Genomic DNA, 16,530 nt, shown 5'->3' on the forward strand with positions numbered 1-16,530 from the left:
AGAGCATTGGAGGCAGGGTGGAGCAACTTGAGTCCACTCAATCACAATTTATCTCCCGTACCGAAGCAACATCCACAGCCTTTACATCGTGTCAAACACATTTGAACAAAATATTAAATAGAATAGAGCACGTCGTAATAATCTACGTTTAAAGGGAGTCCCAGAATCCGTCCAAGCTGAAGCACTGCCAGACGCTGTTAAACAGACCTTTATTTCAATACTGGGAGACTCGTATCCACTAGAAATCTCCATTGAAAGAGCGCACAGATCACTCAAAACTCCTGAGAGATGTTATGTGCAGATTGTTTCACTCTAGAGTGAGAGATGACATCCTACACACAGCCAGAAATAACCCCCCCTCACCAGTGGAAGGCTCAAACATCTCCATTTACCAAGATTTGGCAAGAATGATGCTCTCTAAAAGAAGCGTCCTCAGACCCTTACCGGAAGTTCTCCGAAATAAAGACTTAGGCCTCTTTCACACTTGCGTTGTCCGGATCCGGCGTGTACTCCACTTGCCGGAATTACACGCCGGATCCGGAAAGACGCAAGTGTACTGAAAGCATTTGAAGACGGATCCTTTCAGTGTTACTATGGCACCCAGGATGCTGTTGCCATAGTAGGAGCGGGGAGCGGGGGAGCGGTATACTTACAGTCCGCGCGGCTCCCGGGGCGCTCCAGAGTGACGTCAGAGCGCCCCATGCGCATCGCATAGATGACGTGCCATGCGATCACGTGATCCATGCGCTTGGGGCGCCCTGACGTCACTCTGGAGCGCCCTGGGAGCCGCACGGATGGTAAGTATGCTGCTCCCCCGCTCCCCACTACACTTTACCATGGCTGCCAGGACTTTAGCGTCCCGGCAGCCATGGTAACCATTGAGAAAAAGCTAAACATCGCATCCGGCAATGCGCCGAAATGACGTTTAGCTTAAGGCCGGATCCGGATCAATGCCTTTCAATGGGCATTCATTCCGGATCCGGCCTTGCGGCAAGTCTTCAGGATTTTTGGCCGGAGCAAAAAGCGCAGCATGCTGCAGTATTTTCTCCGGCCAAAAAATGTTCTGTTCCGGAACTGAAGACATCCTGATGCATCCTGAACGGATTTCACTCCGTTCAGAATGCATTAGGATAAAACTGATCAGGATTCTTCCGGCATAGAGCCCCGACGACGGAACTCTATGCCGGAAGAAAAGAACGCAAGTGTGAAAGAGCCCTTACCCTACAGATGGCTCTTTCCTTTTGGACTGTCACTCACAGCAAAAGGGAAGAGGTACATTTTGAGAAACCATTCAGAATTGCCAGAACTCCTGCAAATCCTAAAGATGGACAACCTTGACATCCCAGATTTGTCTCCATTGCAAGACCTAGCCACCTTACCCACCATACTACTGCCTACCCCCTGGGAATCGGTGGGCACGGAAAAACGCAACAAGATTTGCAGACGTCAGGGAAAGTCAACCCCCTGGAAGATGATCATGGACCGTACCTGATCTTCTCTTGTAGAAGATAGGTTCTATGTTCACACCCATTTATTTGGGATTTTTTCTTGATATGAGTGGAAATGTTGTAGTTACAGGTCATTGACGGCAGACTGAGACCGTCTCAATGTGCTAGGTTCTAAGAGCTACATGGCGGCCCCTTTAAAGACTGCCATGGCGGTTCTCATTGCGGCGACCTGGATCTGTCTTTAAGTTCGATAATATTGGGCAAGGTATAACCTTTTTTGGTATCATTATTTTAACTGTCCACTATATTACTCCTCTATAAAGAAATAAGACCTACAGCCTTGGCCCTGGTGCTGGCTGGAAGAACAGTTAACCTTCATGTTCTTGTTTCAGTTCTACTGGCAGAGACTCTACTCTGCATTTTGCTGTTTTATATGTTTTGGTTCAGTAAAACCCCTGCATGCTCCCACCCCTCACCTTACACTCAGGGCATCAATAGGTGATGCACTACACAGTCAAATATCATCTGTCTGTCTAGATAAGCCTGAACAAATATTTGTCAGGATTTATAATGGCCAACATTAAATTAGTTTCATACAATGCAAGAGGCCTTAACTCCGCTGTAAAAAGGAGTCAAATACTACACCACTTCAAAAAAGCCAGAGTGGATGTCCTGTTACTAGAGGAAACACATTTCTTGGAACTAAAAACCCCCTCCTTCCATAGACACTACTTTAATCAATGGTACCACTCACATACGAACACCAAAAACTCTAGGGGAGTATCCATCGCCATTGCCAAACACCTTCGAGCAATCAGATATGTACTCAGACCCAGATGTCAGAATTCTTATACTGACAGGGAAACTGAATGGCTCTCTGATCACGCTAGCCAATTTATACGCTCCAAATACCCAACAATCGTCTTGGATTAGATCCATATTGACACTACTGGATAGTTTAAAGAAGGGTGAGCTGATTGTTGGAGGTGACCTTAATATGGCGTTGGATCCACTCCTAGACACCTCTTCTGGGAAATCCCCCCTATCATAAAAGACACTCAAACACATAAAAAAATCCTTGAAACTTCTATCCCTCACCTATGCCTGGCATTTCTCGCACCCTTCAGCTAAAGACTTCACTTTTCACTCTATGCCACACAACTCATACCACAGGATTGATTATTTTTTCCTCCAACAGCCATCTCTTGGCAAAATACGTTCAACTAACATAGGGTCTAGTATACAGTCAGACCACTTTCCAGTGGAACTGGTATTAGAAATATCTGAACACAGACCTTCCAAATGGCGCCTAAATGAGACCCTACTCTCTATACCCACCATACATTCTGAAATACTAAAATCTCTAGATTGCTAATTTCAAAATAACATGAATACAGAGGTTCCCATCCCAATAGTGTGGGAGGCACATAAGGCCACAATTAGAGGCGCGCTTATATCGATAGGCACATACCAGAAAAAACAAAGAGATTCACAAATACAGCACCTACAACAAGCGATAGGTAAACTAGAAAAACTATACAAACAATCCCGAGCTTCCTCTCACCTCCAGCAACTTACTACTGCTCGTATACAACTACGCAATCTATTAAACAAGAACCCCACCAAAGTATTCATGTCCGTAAAACACTATTTTTACGCACATGGGGATAAAGCATCAAAACTGATGATCTCCCGAATCAAGAGACAGAAACCTTGTACACATATCTCTGAGATTAAGACTAATGAAGGCCACCTCACGACAGACCCAGCTGAGATTGAATTGGAATTTATTAAGTTCTACACATCCCTCTAGCAGATTAGATCACTGGCTACACCCAACCAGACACAAGAACTACAAAAGTCCGCCCTTAACAGATTCTGTCTAAATTGTCTCTTCCAACTTCGCAGACACATCACATGCTCACTTATTAAAACCCTTCCCAGTGGAGGAAGTTAAATCTATCCTGTCGAAGTGCCCAAAAGGCAAAACCCCAGGCCCAGACGGCCTCCTGTGCTTATATTATAAATTCTCCTCTGCCCTGCTACCTCAACTAACAGAAACATTTAATGCCTATCTAGCTGGTGCCCATTTCCCAAAGCAATCATTAGAGGCTTCTTGATTCATAAAGAAGGGAAAGATCCTTCAAACTGCAGCAGTTATAGACCCATCTCATTGCTGAACACGGACCTGAAGCTTTACGCTAGCCTGTTGGCAAATAGAATGGGTCTTCTGATGCCTAATCTGATCTAAAATGAACAGGTTGGTTTTGTGGCTGGCAGGGAAGGGATGGATAATACCATGAGAACACTATCCATACTACAGACAGTCTCTCAGAAGAAGCAACCACTGGTTTTATTGGGGACAGATACCGAAAAGGATTTCGACAGGGTAGATTGGACATATATGCGGCAAGTTTTATATCATTTCAATTTTCCCCCACCCTTCATAGAGGCCATCTTCGCAATGTATGTGTCCCCTTCTGCTAGATTACGTATTAATCATTCTTTAACATCCCCTTTTCAGATCCGCAACAGCACACGACAGGGTTGCCCGCTTTCCCGCATACTATTTATACTCTATCTTGAACCCCTCTTGCAGAAGATAAGAGAACACCCTGATATAAAGGGATTTAGTAGTGGGAAAACCACACATAGCGTAGCCGCATCTGCGTATGACATCCTTGTGATAATTACAAACCCCTTATCAGCCTTCCCGGCTTTACAATCTATACTTAGGGAGTACGGACATATTTCCAATTTCAAAATCAACACCTCCAAAAAAGAAGCCCTTGGAGTGAACATTGATGTTGAAGAACACAAGACCCTGCAAACACAGTATCATTTTCTATGGCCTACCTCTCACATCACCTATCTAGGTCTTAAAATAACTGCATTCTGGAAAGACCTATATACACTCAACTATGCCCCTATACCTAGATCATTCCAGTCCATATTGGAGTTATGGTCCCTGCCATTCCTGTAATGGATGGGAAGGAAAAACCTCATCAAAGCAATACTATTGCCAAAGCTACTATACCTATTTTAAACATTCCCTATTCCCCTCCCGCTTACCTTTTTCTCGTCAATTAGGAAAATTACGAACAATTTTCTATGGAGAGACAAGAGACCTCGTCTCAGTCACTCCCTCCTTACCCAACACAAAACACGCAGCGGAATGGCCTTCCAGACTGGCAGCTTTACTACGAAGCAGTGCATCTCACTAGGCTGATACACTGGGTATGAGTAAGAGCAGACGGCTGTAAATTATGGATACCTGTAGAAGAACACCATACAAGAGTACCGCTACTCTCCTTGGTTTGGAGCAGAGATTACCTACAGGTCATTCTAAACACAGAATTTGGTCACCAGATCCACACTCAAGATCTGGCATACACTCAGTCCGGCTCTTTCTCCACTAATGTCAGTCACAGATCTCCCAGAACTGTATCTCCCAAAATTTGCGAACATACCTTTAAAAGTAGCAGAGTTAAAGCATATTTAAATTTCATCCTGTCTAGATATGGAAGGAGGTGAAGACCAATTAGATTACAACACTACACTCACTACAAAAAGCACATGTCCGATCAATATTACGGAATCGCCTCAAAAACTCCGACCTCGGAAGAGATCTTACATCTTTTGAAAAATGTATGGCAACCAAACTCCCCCTAAGACACTTGCTCTCCCAGACATACAACCTTCTCCAACAGCTGAAATATCCCCTCAATAGATGGTATATTCAGAAGTGGAGCAAAGACTTCGACACGAAGTGGACAGAATTAGACTTCAAACAGCTATACCGATTCTCACATGGCATTTCTAGATGCGCACGATTACAGGAAAATGCATTTAAGCTAATCACAAGATGGTACCTCACACCGATATGTCTCATGCAAATGAAATGCCTCTGCTACGATATTTGTTGGAAATGTACCCAATCACAAGGCACCTACTTCCACATGTAGTGGTCCTGTTTGGTCCTGCCGCCCTTCTGGTCTGAGGTGACGAGGGTTGATTACATAGATCTGTTCCCTACATACACCCCACCCCGTCTCAATACTACTAAATATCAGATTATATGATATTCCCCACAATAAACAGAAACTAGTACTCCACCTAGCCTCAGCTACCAAATCTCTATTACCACAACACTGGAACCAACCAACTTCCCCCACATTATCACAGTGGTTGCAGAAGGTGGACCATATTTACCACTTGGAGGAACTGTCTGCCTGGGAAGCTAGATCACACTCCAATTTCCAGAAGATCTGGGCTGATTGGACAACTTTTCGTAAAACGAGCTCTTTCCTTTACAAACACTCAGACTGTAGTCCGTCCACGAGTACACACACCTAATGATAGCTCATGACTTTTACCTCCCTAACAACCCCTCTCCCCCTCCTCTTCCCCGAAGGTTCATGGTTTGATAACCAATACTATATTTTATTTGACATCGCCTTGATTACCTTTGTTTGTATTACAATGTAACCTTTTGTACTATGTGTTTATCTATAAGCGTGAAAACCAATAAAAAGATAATTGAAAAGATCAAAGATACATAATTAGAAGAAAAAAAATTGACGTTGGTACTTGGCAGACAATTACATTGATGGCTGATGCCAGATGGATAAGTAGGCTGCACAAATGCCTCTTTAACAAATACCTCTAGTTAGTACTGACTGCTCTAGAGAAGGGTTCCATATTGTTTCTACAGTAACACAATTGCATTCTAATCATTGTGACACATCATATTATGTAACATTTATTTCACAGAAATAATTTCTACTATAATAATCTACTAATATACAACAGAGTGATTGGAATCCAAGGTTCCGTCGCAAAAGACAGGGCAGCTAAAAGACAGTAACGGAGATTTATCAAAACTGATGCAAAGGAAAACTAGCTTAGCTTCCTACAGCAACCAATCAGACCACCTTTCATTTTTCAGAGCTCCTCAGTCTGATTGGTGCCATGGGAAACTAAGCTGGTTTTCCTTTAATCCAGTTTTGATCAATTTCCCCCAGTGTACTTACTGGTAAACAGCAGGGCCAGACTGGGGTGCTAATCTGACCCTGCAGTGGAATTGACTTTTAGAGGCCCACCCTATAGCTACATGGAAACATTAGCGTCCATGGGACATAAATGCTGCAAATATGTGGTGTCAAGTCTACAGTGTTTATGTACCAGCAAAGTGGATGCGATTTTGAGAACTCTCATCCACATACTTTGAATGAAATTGACCTCCAGCTCAGATTTTAAATCAGCAGCGTGATTCAGGGTAGATTTTGCTGCTGCGGATTTACATATGGACATACTCTTACTTGCTCTTTTTTTTTTAGTCTTGAACATGCATGAACATTACACCAAACAGAACTGTGTTGTGCACTACCATATATCAATATTGTAGGCCATGCAGTGACCTGAGCCTGTTTGTGGGAATATGGGGTTTTCTAGCTAGCCCCTTAGATGCAGTTTGCAGGTGTGGGCAGGTCCATCCCTCTAGTTGTAAGTCAGTACCCGAGACCTGGGGATAGCTGCAAAGTTTGGTTTGTTATATAATGTTTGTAATGTTAATGCTATTCACTGTACACCCAGTTGCTCCAGCATGTAGCAGGCAAGACCAGAGTTTCAAAAGCCTGCCCCAGCCCTCGCTGGATATGGGCTGCTCTACCCCTAGTTCAAGAATAGTCTAGGAGAGTAGCTGTAACATACAGCTGACACTCTGCTTGAAATGGCCGACATTGGATGTAGGCCATTTAACCCCTTCCATGCCGTGGTCCTTAGGACCGCTGTATGGAAGGGGCTAACCATCGGGCCACTGCTCTGCTGTGGCAGTGTCCATATGGTTACCATGGCAACCAGACGCCTTCACAGGCATCCGGCTTGCTAACGTATATCTGATCTAAAGACAGGAGTCTGGTCAGGCTGTGTACATGCAAATACATTACAGTACACTATACGGTGTAATGCAGTGTACTATAGAGGCATCAGACCCACTGGATCTTCAAAAACCAAGTGGGTCTGGGTAAAAAAAGTGTGGAAAAAAAAAATATATATATCCTACCACTAACCATCTTTTAGGCTTCAGGCTGCTGTATTCATATGGCCTACAGTACTCCAGGACCAAGTAGAGGAAGTAAGGTCCCAGAACAGACATCATGACATCACTGCATCACCCTGCCTGTGCTGGTATGCTAACTGTTCAGGGATTTAGTTGCAGTGCTTGTCAGGGAATTCTGGTGAGCTGAGTACAATGTCTGTGGCTGGCATATAATTTTGTGTGCATCGGTGGCTGGCATATCAATTTGAGGGCATCTGTAGTTGGCATATCATTTTTAGGGCAAATGTGGCTGGCATGTGATTTTTGGGGCATCTGTTGCTAGTGTCTAATTTTGGGAGCATCTGTGATTGGCATATAATTTTAGGGGAATCTGTGGCTGGCATATAATTTCGAGAGCATCTGTGGTTGTCAATATCTGTACCAGGCAACATTTTTGCTACATCAATGGATGGCATATCATTTTGGGGGTATCCGTAGCTGGTATATAATATTTAGGGCTTCTATGGCTATATGATTGGCATTGCGAGAAAATTTAGACTAGAACATTCAGAATCACAGGTGCATATCCATGAAGCAAACATAATTACAAAAAACTAAATGGCTGCACACCGTTATATATACAAATAATAGAGCTAAGAAATGGGGGTCATTCTAGATAAAAGTGGTACAATACTATAAGTGAATAATGAAAGCTCTTAGCGCACATACGTGTCGGGCCCATCTGCCAGGCGTCAAGGTGGCTTCCGCAGATGGGTCCCTATGACTAAATATACTGCCTCACTTTGGACTTAATTAAGCCTACAATATTCAGTGCAGTGTAGGAACCAGCTACAAATGTACTCTGCTCAGGAGTCCCAGGTAGATGGGCGTGTCCAGTCTAAAAGGGGTGCCACCCCCAATATATTGCAAGAAAATGTAGACTAGAACCTTCAGAATCACAGGTGCATATCCATTAAGGAAACATAATTACAAAAAACAAAATGGGTGCACACCGTTATATATACAAACAATAGAGCTAAGAAATGGGGGTCATTCTAGATAAAAGTGCTACAATACCGAATATAAATTAATAATGGAAGCTCTTAGCGCACATACGTGTCGGGCCCATCTACCAGGCATCAAGGTGACTTTTTCGCGGACCCATTGACTTTCAATGGGTCCGTGGAAAAATCGGAAAATGCACTGTTTTGCAGCCGAGACCGTGATCCGTGTTTCCTGTCCGTCAAAAAAATATGACCTGTCCTATTTTTTTGACGGACAACGGTTCACGGACCCATTCAAGTCAATGGGTCCGTGAAAGAACACGGATGCACACAAGATTGGCATCCGTGTCCGTGATCCGTGGCCGTAGGTTACTTTCATACAGACGGATCCGAAGATCCGTCTGCATAAAAGCTTTTTCAGAGGTGAGTTTTCACTTCGAGGAAACTCAGATCCAACAGTATATTCTAACACAGAGGCGTTCCCATGGTGATGGGGACGCTTCAGGTTAGAATATACTGAAAAACTGTGTACATGACTGCCCCCCCCTGTTTTTAACTCATTGGTGGCCAGTGTGGCGGCCCCCCCTCCCTCCCCTGTTTTTAACTCATCGGTGGCCAGTGCGGCCGGCCCCCCCTCCCTCCCCTGTAGTTAACTCATTGGTGGCCAGTGGGCCCCCCTCCCTCCCCTGTAGTTAACTTGTTGGTAGCCAGCCCCCCCTCTCTCCCCTGTAGTTAACTCATTGGTGTCCAGTGGGCCCCCCCTCCCTCCGCTGTAGATAACTCATTGGTGGCCAGTGGGCCCTCTCCCCTCCCTCCCCCTCCTAATTAAAATCGCCCCCCCCCCTATCATTGGTGGCAGTGGAGAGTACTGATCGGAGTCCCAGTGTAATCGCTGGGGCTCCGATCGGTAACCATGGCAACCGGGATGCTACTGCAGTCCTGGTTGCCATGGTTACTTAGCAATTTGTAGAAGCATCATACTTACCTGCGAGCAGCGATGTCTGTGACCGGCCGGGTGCTCCTCCTACTGGTAAGTGACCTTCAAGTTAAAATATACCATCGGATTGGAGAAAACTCCGATGGTATAAAATGGACTCCTGACTTTACATTGAAAGTCAATGGGGACGGATCCGTTTGAAATTGCACCATATTGTCTCAACGTCAAACGGATCCGTCCCCATTGACTTGCATTGTAATTCAGGACGGATCCGTTTGGCTCCGCACGACCAGGCGGACACCAAAACAACTTTTTTTTTCATGTCCGTGGATCCTCCAAAAATCAAGGAAGACCCACGGACGAAAAAACCCTGTTTTTGCGGACCGGGAAAAAATACTGTCGTGTGCATGAGGCCTTATGGATATGCACCTGTGATTCTGAAGGTATATGGTTGGCATATCATTATGGCTATGGTTGGCATATCATTTTTGGGACATCTGTGGCTGGCATATAAATCAGGAGGTATCTACGGCTAGCATATAATTTTGGAGTCTTCAGTTCCTGGCATATAATTTTAGGGCATCTGTGCCTGTCATAAATTTGAAGGCATCAGTTCTGGAGAGCCCCTTTATAAAAAGTTAATGTGTGTCAGTAAAAAATAAACTCATGCAGCCAATCTCTTTTCACCCATCCCAAGCAATGACGTGCCGGCACATGTGAGCTCAATAAACAGAGTCTGGCGGTGACCAGGCATGGGAGTGGCACAGGACTGGTAAAGTGAGTATAACTTTTTTTTAAAAAATTTATTAGATTATCTGCATCCTCTGGTAATCTACATCAAAACAAGATAATTCGTTCTTTAATTCCCCATCAATACTTCCCCTGCAATTCCACATGGTGGGGTTGATAATTTAATATTTTAATTTACAGAAAAAATTGCTTCCAAAGACCTTTGGCCATTTTGCAAAAAGAATAGTTGACTTCTGCAAACCTCAGAGGATGATGTTTCTGGAGGCTGCTGATGCTGGCACCACAGAGGAGTCAGTCACAGAAAACATGGGCAGTATTTGAATGTGAAAAGGATTTTTTTTTTTAAATCTCTTTGTGTGCACAGCTCTTTGTCTCCATTCCCAGCAGCACAATAGCATCCCAATTCATCGCTAAGTGCTATTCATTCTCTAAATAAACCCGCGTGTGTTGAGATGTTCTCCTAAGCATTGCAGAGTCTTCTCGTGCCTGCCCGGAACAATGCTGAATCTCTTGTTGTTCATAAGACTTAATGGCTTCGATTTTAACACTGCATTAATCTCAACCCCGCACTTCTACTGCCCCAAACTGGAACGTGATGGGTATAACTACTTTCAGTACTGCACATAAAATGCACAGACATGATACATCTTTGTATAGGTTACTTGTAAACCTTCCTACGGTTTATTTATTTATCCACAAGCCATAACTTTTTTTTATTTTTTGGTTGACATAGCCGTATGGGGGCTAGTTTTTTTTGTAGGAGTTGCTGTACTTTTTAAAAGCACCATTTATGGTACTACTGTTGATTCAGTATTTTGTGATGTTTTCAAATTTTTGGATGTGGCAGTACAAATATTATTTAGTATTTTATTTTAATGTGAGATTTTTTTTCATGTTTAGTTCCCCTTGGGGAAACTAACCTGCGATTGCTCGCTTGTACTGTACACTGCAAAACTTCTCAGCCATTCATGGATTTGTTTGAGAACCCAACAGCAGTGAATTTTCAGGTGGTCGGTCCACAGTGCTCTGTAAATGGCTGAGGTGACGCACATGAACGTATTTTATTTCCGTGTCTGCTCTGTTTTTTTGCGGACTGTATGCAGAACCATTTATTTCAATAGGTCCGCAAAAATAAAAATAAATAAAAATGAAGTTACTCTGTGTGCATTCCGTTTCCGTATGTCCATATGTCCATTCTGCAAAAACTAGAACATGTCCTATTATTGTCCGCATTACGGACAAGGATAGGGCTGTTCTATTAGGGGTCAGCTGTTCTGTTCCACAAAATACGGAATGCATATGGACGTCAGCCGTAATGTTTGCGGACCGCAAAATACATACAGTTGTGTGCATGAGCCCTTACACATGCACTAGTTCAGTAAACTTTAAAGGGCAAATGACATTTATTATGTAGAGGAAGTTAATCCAAGGCACTTACTAATGTATTGTGGTTGTCCATATTGCCTCCTTTGCTGGCTTCATTCAGTTTCCCATCATATTAGACACTTATTATACATATTATACACTCGTATGGCCACCCTGAAATTCAGAAGCAGTGGCCGTGCTTGCACATTATAGGCCTATTCGCTGGCCTATGCATACCCACGTGGTTCTGGCCACCAGAGAAATCAATGTTTTTTCCTATAGTGTGCAAGCACTGCCACCACTGCTGGATTGCAGGGTGGCCATAACCATGGAAACGACCAGTGTATAATGTGATGGAAAAATGAATCCAACCAGCAAAGAAGACAATAGGGACAATCACAATACATACAAGTGTCTTGTATTATCGCTACATGATAAATGTAATTTGCTGAAGTCAGACAACCCCTTTAATTTACCACTATCATTACCTGTCATCCTAAAACTAGCTCAGCCCATTTTTCCTAGTATTATACGTATGATGGCAGCATTTGGACAGCAAACGTATATTAACAGTTTATTGGCTTTAACCCATTCCTGCCCTGCATCATACTATTATTTTGCTTCAAGTAGGTAAAGAAAAGCGACGTATTAATAAGGTGCTGTAATGGTGCGGGCTCAAGAGTTGTGCCTGTGCTACCACTTGTATGTGCCAGCTGGAACCAGGGGCAAACTCTCCATAGACCCTACAGGGAAAATCTCTGGTGGCCAGGAACATAATGAGCTCTCAGGCACTCCTGTACCCAGCCAGCGATCGCACATGTCCTGCTGAATTCAACTGCCGTAACCCGCATATCACCTCCTATGCTCAACCCCCTAACTCTATAGCTTAATCAGAGACAACTGAAGGAGCAGGACGGAAAATGACAGCTATTGATGGCCACCACAGAGGGACAACTTTTGGGACAATATATTAAGCTGCACTGCGGTATATGGTTCTGCTGAGATGGTATTTTGCGCTATAGTATTGTTGACTCCACCTACTTTTGTGGCCCCGCCTTCTGTAAATTTGGACCCGTCTACAACATGGGGCCACTTTTAGTTTTTTTTCCAGGGCCACTTTAAGTTCACAGTCCACCCCTGGCTGGAACTTTGCTGTCAGTGCTGCTAATCACATCCTCTAACTGGTTAGAGAAAGGGGGGGCTCCCTCTCTTACCCCATCTGCCCATTGCATCACAGGGTGCCAATTCCCCTAGGCCTGCCATGTATGCATCCGATTCTCTATTCGACTCTGCTTTTAGCAGACTGTAATAGGAATTATGGTAGTGAGAGACCGGCACTCTGTATGGTAGCTTATAGAGTTGCTTTTTATTGTCACATATCTATGATTTTTTGTTGAGCATCGCACAGGCTTAGAACAAGGCAATGCAGACGCGTTGTCACGGGTCCACTGTCTAGGCGCACATGGTGCTCTTCCCCACAGGTCTGAGCAAAGTGGGAGGGTATGTAAGGGGGCAGCAGGTAAAGTGTTAAATGGCATATATATTCCACCTCGGTTTCTCACATATACATAGTGAGGGGCTCTGTTCCTAGACCTGGAACAACTTACTCTGCAGCCACTTGATTAATGCAGCTGGGCTGAGGCCTACTTAAAAGAGCCAGGCTGCATTATGTGGGAGAGAGACAAACACGGTGGTTGCTCTGTGTTAGAAGAAGGTACAGGTTGCTGTTACTCTGTGTTATTTGGGACAGTCAGGTACATTACTGTCTAGTTAGTGCTCGGACGTTTCTTTATGTTATGTTTTCTTTTTAAACCATGCATCCTGTACATGTGCTGCCTGTTTATGCTGACAATAAATGCTGGAAAGGACCGCGCTTTGAAACCTTAAAGTTTGTCTGGGTCTCTATAGCATTGGACTTGTTCGGACCAGTGAGCTAACTATAAAAGTCCACACAGCCTAGACGTGGGGGGAAAAGAAATGCCCGACTAGTGAAACGCGAAGCATATTGGATACATCGCCTTCAGACCCTAGAACCCAAAGGTCTGAATCGCGACTATGCATTAAATCGTTTTTTTAAAGTCTCTGTTTGTGTTGAGCGAGCATGCTCTGCTGAATACCAGTTCGGCTCGAGCATCTCTATGCTCGGCACATGTCGGTACTCGGCCGAGTACAGCATGTGCTCGAGTGCAATGCTCGAGTCTCCTTCCCGCACGTTTTGCGGCTGCTAGGCAGCCAATAAACCTGCAGGTAAGTACTGCCCTCACTGTAATGCCAGTAGCCATGTTGGCCAATGGCATTACAGTAATTGGCTGGCCGGAAGGCGTCATCGGGTGCTATGCGATGACGAGTGTTCGGCTCATTCTAAGTCAGGGAGAACTGAGCATAGGAAGGGACAGAGAGTGTAGGGAGTGTAATTAAATTACATTTTTCTACAAAAACATTTCATGGACCCAAAAGTCCTTGTAAGGACTATTCTGTGTGATAGCAGCAATATATGTTTGTAGCGCAACCTGCGCTAAATTGCTCAGTGTTCGAGAGAGCTGTGCATAGGAAGGGACAGACAGTGTAGTGAGTGTAATAGGAATTTTTTTATACAAAAAACTTTTCAGAGACCCAAAAGTCCTTTTAAGGACTTGTGTGAGACAGCAGCAATATTTATTTTTAGTGCATCCTGCGCAAAATACCATGTAATAGGCCGCCACGGACAGTTAAATTATCCGCGCCACATCTCCTGTTTAAAGTGTGCACATCCCTAAAATATCAGTGACATCCAGTACACATTTTATGTAGACGCTGTCCCCTGCGGACAGTAAAATGATCTGCGCCACATCTCCTGTTTAAAGTGTGCGCATCCCTAAAGTATCAGTGACATCCAGTACACATTTTATGTAGACGCTGTCCCCTGCGGACAGTAAAATGATCTGCGCCACATCTCCTGTTTAAAGTGTGCGCATCCCTAAAGTATCAGTGACATCCAGTGCACTTTTTCTGTAGACACTGCGAACTGTGACATTACCTGTGGTACCCATCCTGTATAATGTTTCCTCATCACAAATACCTCTGTAAATTTTATTGCAAATACACTTACAAATCCTACGCTACTGTACGTGTGACATACTTTTTAGCATATATCACATTTAAAATGAAGAAGGCGACCAGTAAGGGACGGGCAAGTGGCTGTGGATGCTGATGGTGCACGCAGGGGTCATGGCCCTGGGCGTGGAGAAACAGTGCCTGCTGCCAGAGCACAAGAAAAATAATCATCCAAGATACCTAGCTTCATGTCCCAGTTTGCAGGGCGACGCAGGACACCCCTCTTAAAGGGAACCTGTCATGTGGAGATTTGATTATAATCTAACTAATTATATGCAATCATTAACTACTAAAAAGTACCTTGGATGTGTTCACTTACTGGTGTGACAGATGGTTACCTCATAATATAAACACAAAGATGCCACATGCTAATGAGCTGATTTGAGTCCAGCGTGATATCAGTGAGTCCAGCGTTTATTTAATTCAGAGATATAGCCACTCCCCTGCCCACCTGCTGCTGATTCATATGGAAAAAAACTGTCAATCAGCAGCAGGTAGGCGGGGAGAGTCAGGAGCTCATAAATATTCATGACTCATTATTATCAGCTGGAGCTTTTCAATACAAGATGCTAGCAGATTGACTGGGTCAATTAAAGAAAGTGACCCAACATTTTTCTAAGAGAATCAGTCACTTATTTATGTTGCCCTTAGTTAGGACACCATAAAACTGGAGACCAGTGCGACCAGGTGACCGACCAGGTGGTTGGTTGGATTGCAGCAGATAATGCTTCCAGTCGGTTAAGCACCACCAAGTCCAGTCTCCACCAAGTCCAGTCTCAGTAGCCAGGAGTCTGGTCAACACAATCCTCACCCTGACCCTCCTTTATCCCACCATTTACAGTATGGCTAAACAAGTGATCCCACACTTGGATATTCCGAGAACCTCTTTTCATCTCCATTACTTGATTTGGCCCTCTCGCCAAGCACGTTTAAAGAGGGATATGAGAGCTTGTGCCCTGATTCCCAACCTCTTGAACATCCACAGTCACAAGAACATACGGTGGGGAACGGCAATTAGTGTTTAATGAGGTGGATGATGATGAAACACAGTTGCCAATGATCCAACCGCAATTACTGTCTCAAGAGGTTGATGAAGAGGATGAGACACAGTTGTCAATCATTGAGGTTGTGGTTAGGTCAACAAATCCAGAGGATGATCAGAATGAGGAAGTGGAAGAGGAGGTGGTGGACGATTAGGTCACTGACCTAACCTGGGAAGGTGGAAAGCCGAGCGAGGACAGCAGTACAGAGGGGAAGGGGTCTGCAGCACCGCAACAGGCTGGAAGAGGCAGTGAGGTGGCAAGAGGGAGAAGGCGGGCCACACCACACAGGCACACAACTGTTCCACGGCGCGGCCCCTTGCGAAAATCTCCCTTGCCAAGGGGTAGATGTTCCGCAGTATGGCACTTTTTTGAGGAAGGTGCGGATGACAAAAGTATAGTAGTTTGCAACCTGTGCCATATGAAAATGAGCCGGGGCATGAACACTAGCAACCTCACCACCACCAGCATGATCCGCCACATAGCATCCAAGCACCATAATAAGTGGGACAAATGCCTGGGTCCACAATCTGAGTCTGTGGGTCACACCACTGCCTCCTCTTCCCCTGTGTCACGTGCTGGCCAACCACTGTTGAAGGTGCAGGCCCTGATGCCTCCCGCCCTGCACCTAGGCCTTCGTAAGCACCATCAGCGACCACATCCACTTCCGTGTCCCAGCGCAGCATACAAATGTCCTTACCTTTAGGCCTTTGAACACAACCGCAAATCCACAGCTACCCATCCACAGGCCACAGCACTAAATGTGCAACTTTTCAAATTACTGCCCCTGCAAATGTTGCCATTTAAGCTTGTGGACACTGAGGCCTTCAGCAGCCTGATGTCGGCGGCGATT

The sequence above is a fragment of the Bufo gargarizans genome, chromosome 2 (assembly GCF_014858855.1).
Source record: "Bufo gargarizans isolate SCDJY-AF-19 chromosome 2, ASM1485885v1, whole genome shotgun sequence".
NCBI lineage: Eukaryota > Metazoa > Chordata > Amphibia > Anura > Bufonidae > Bufo > Bufo gargarizans.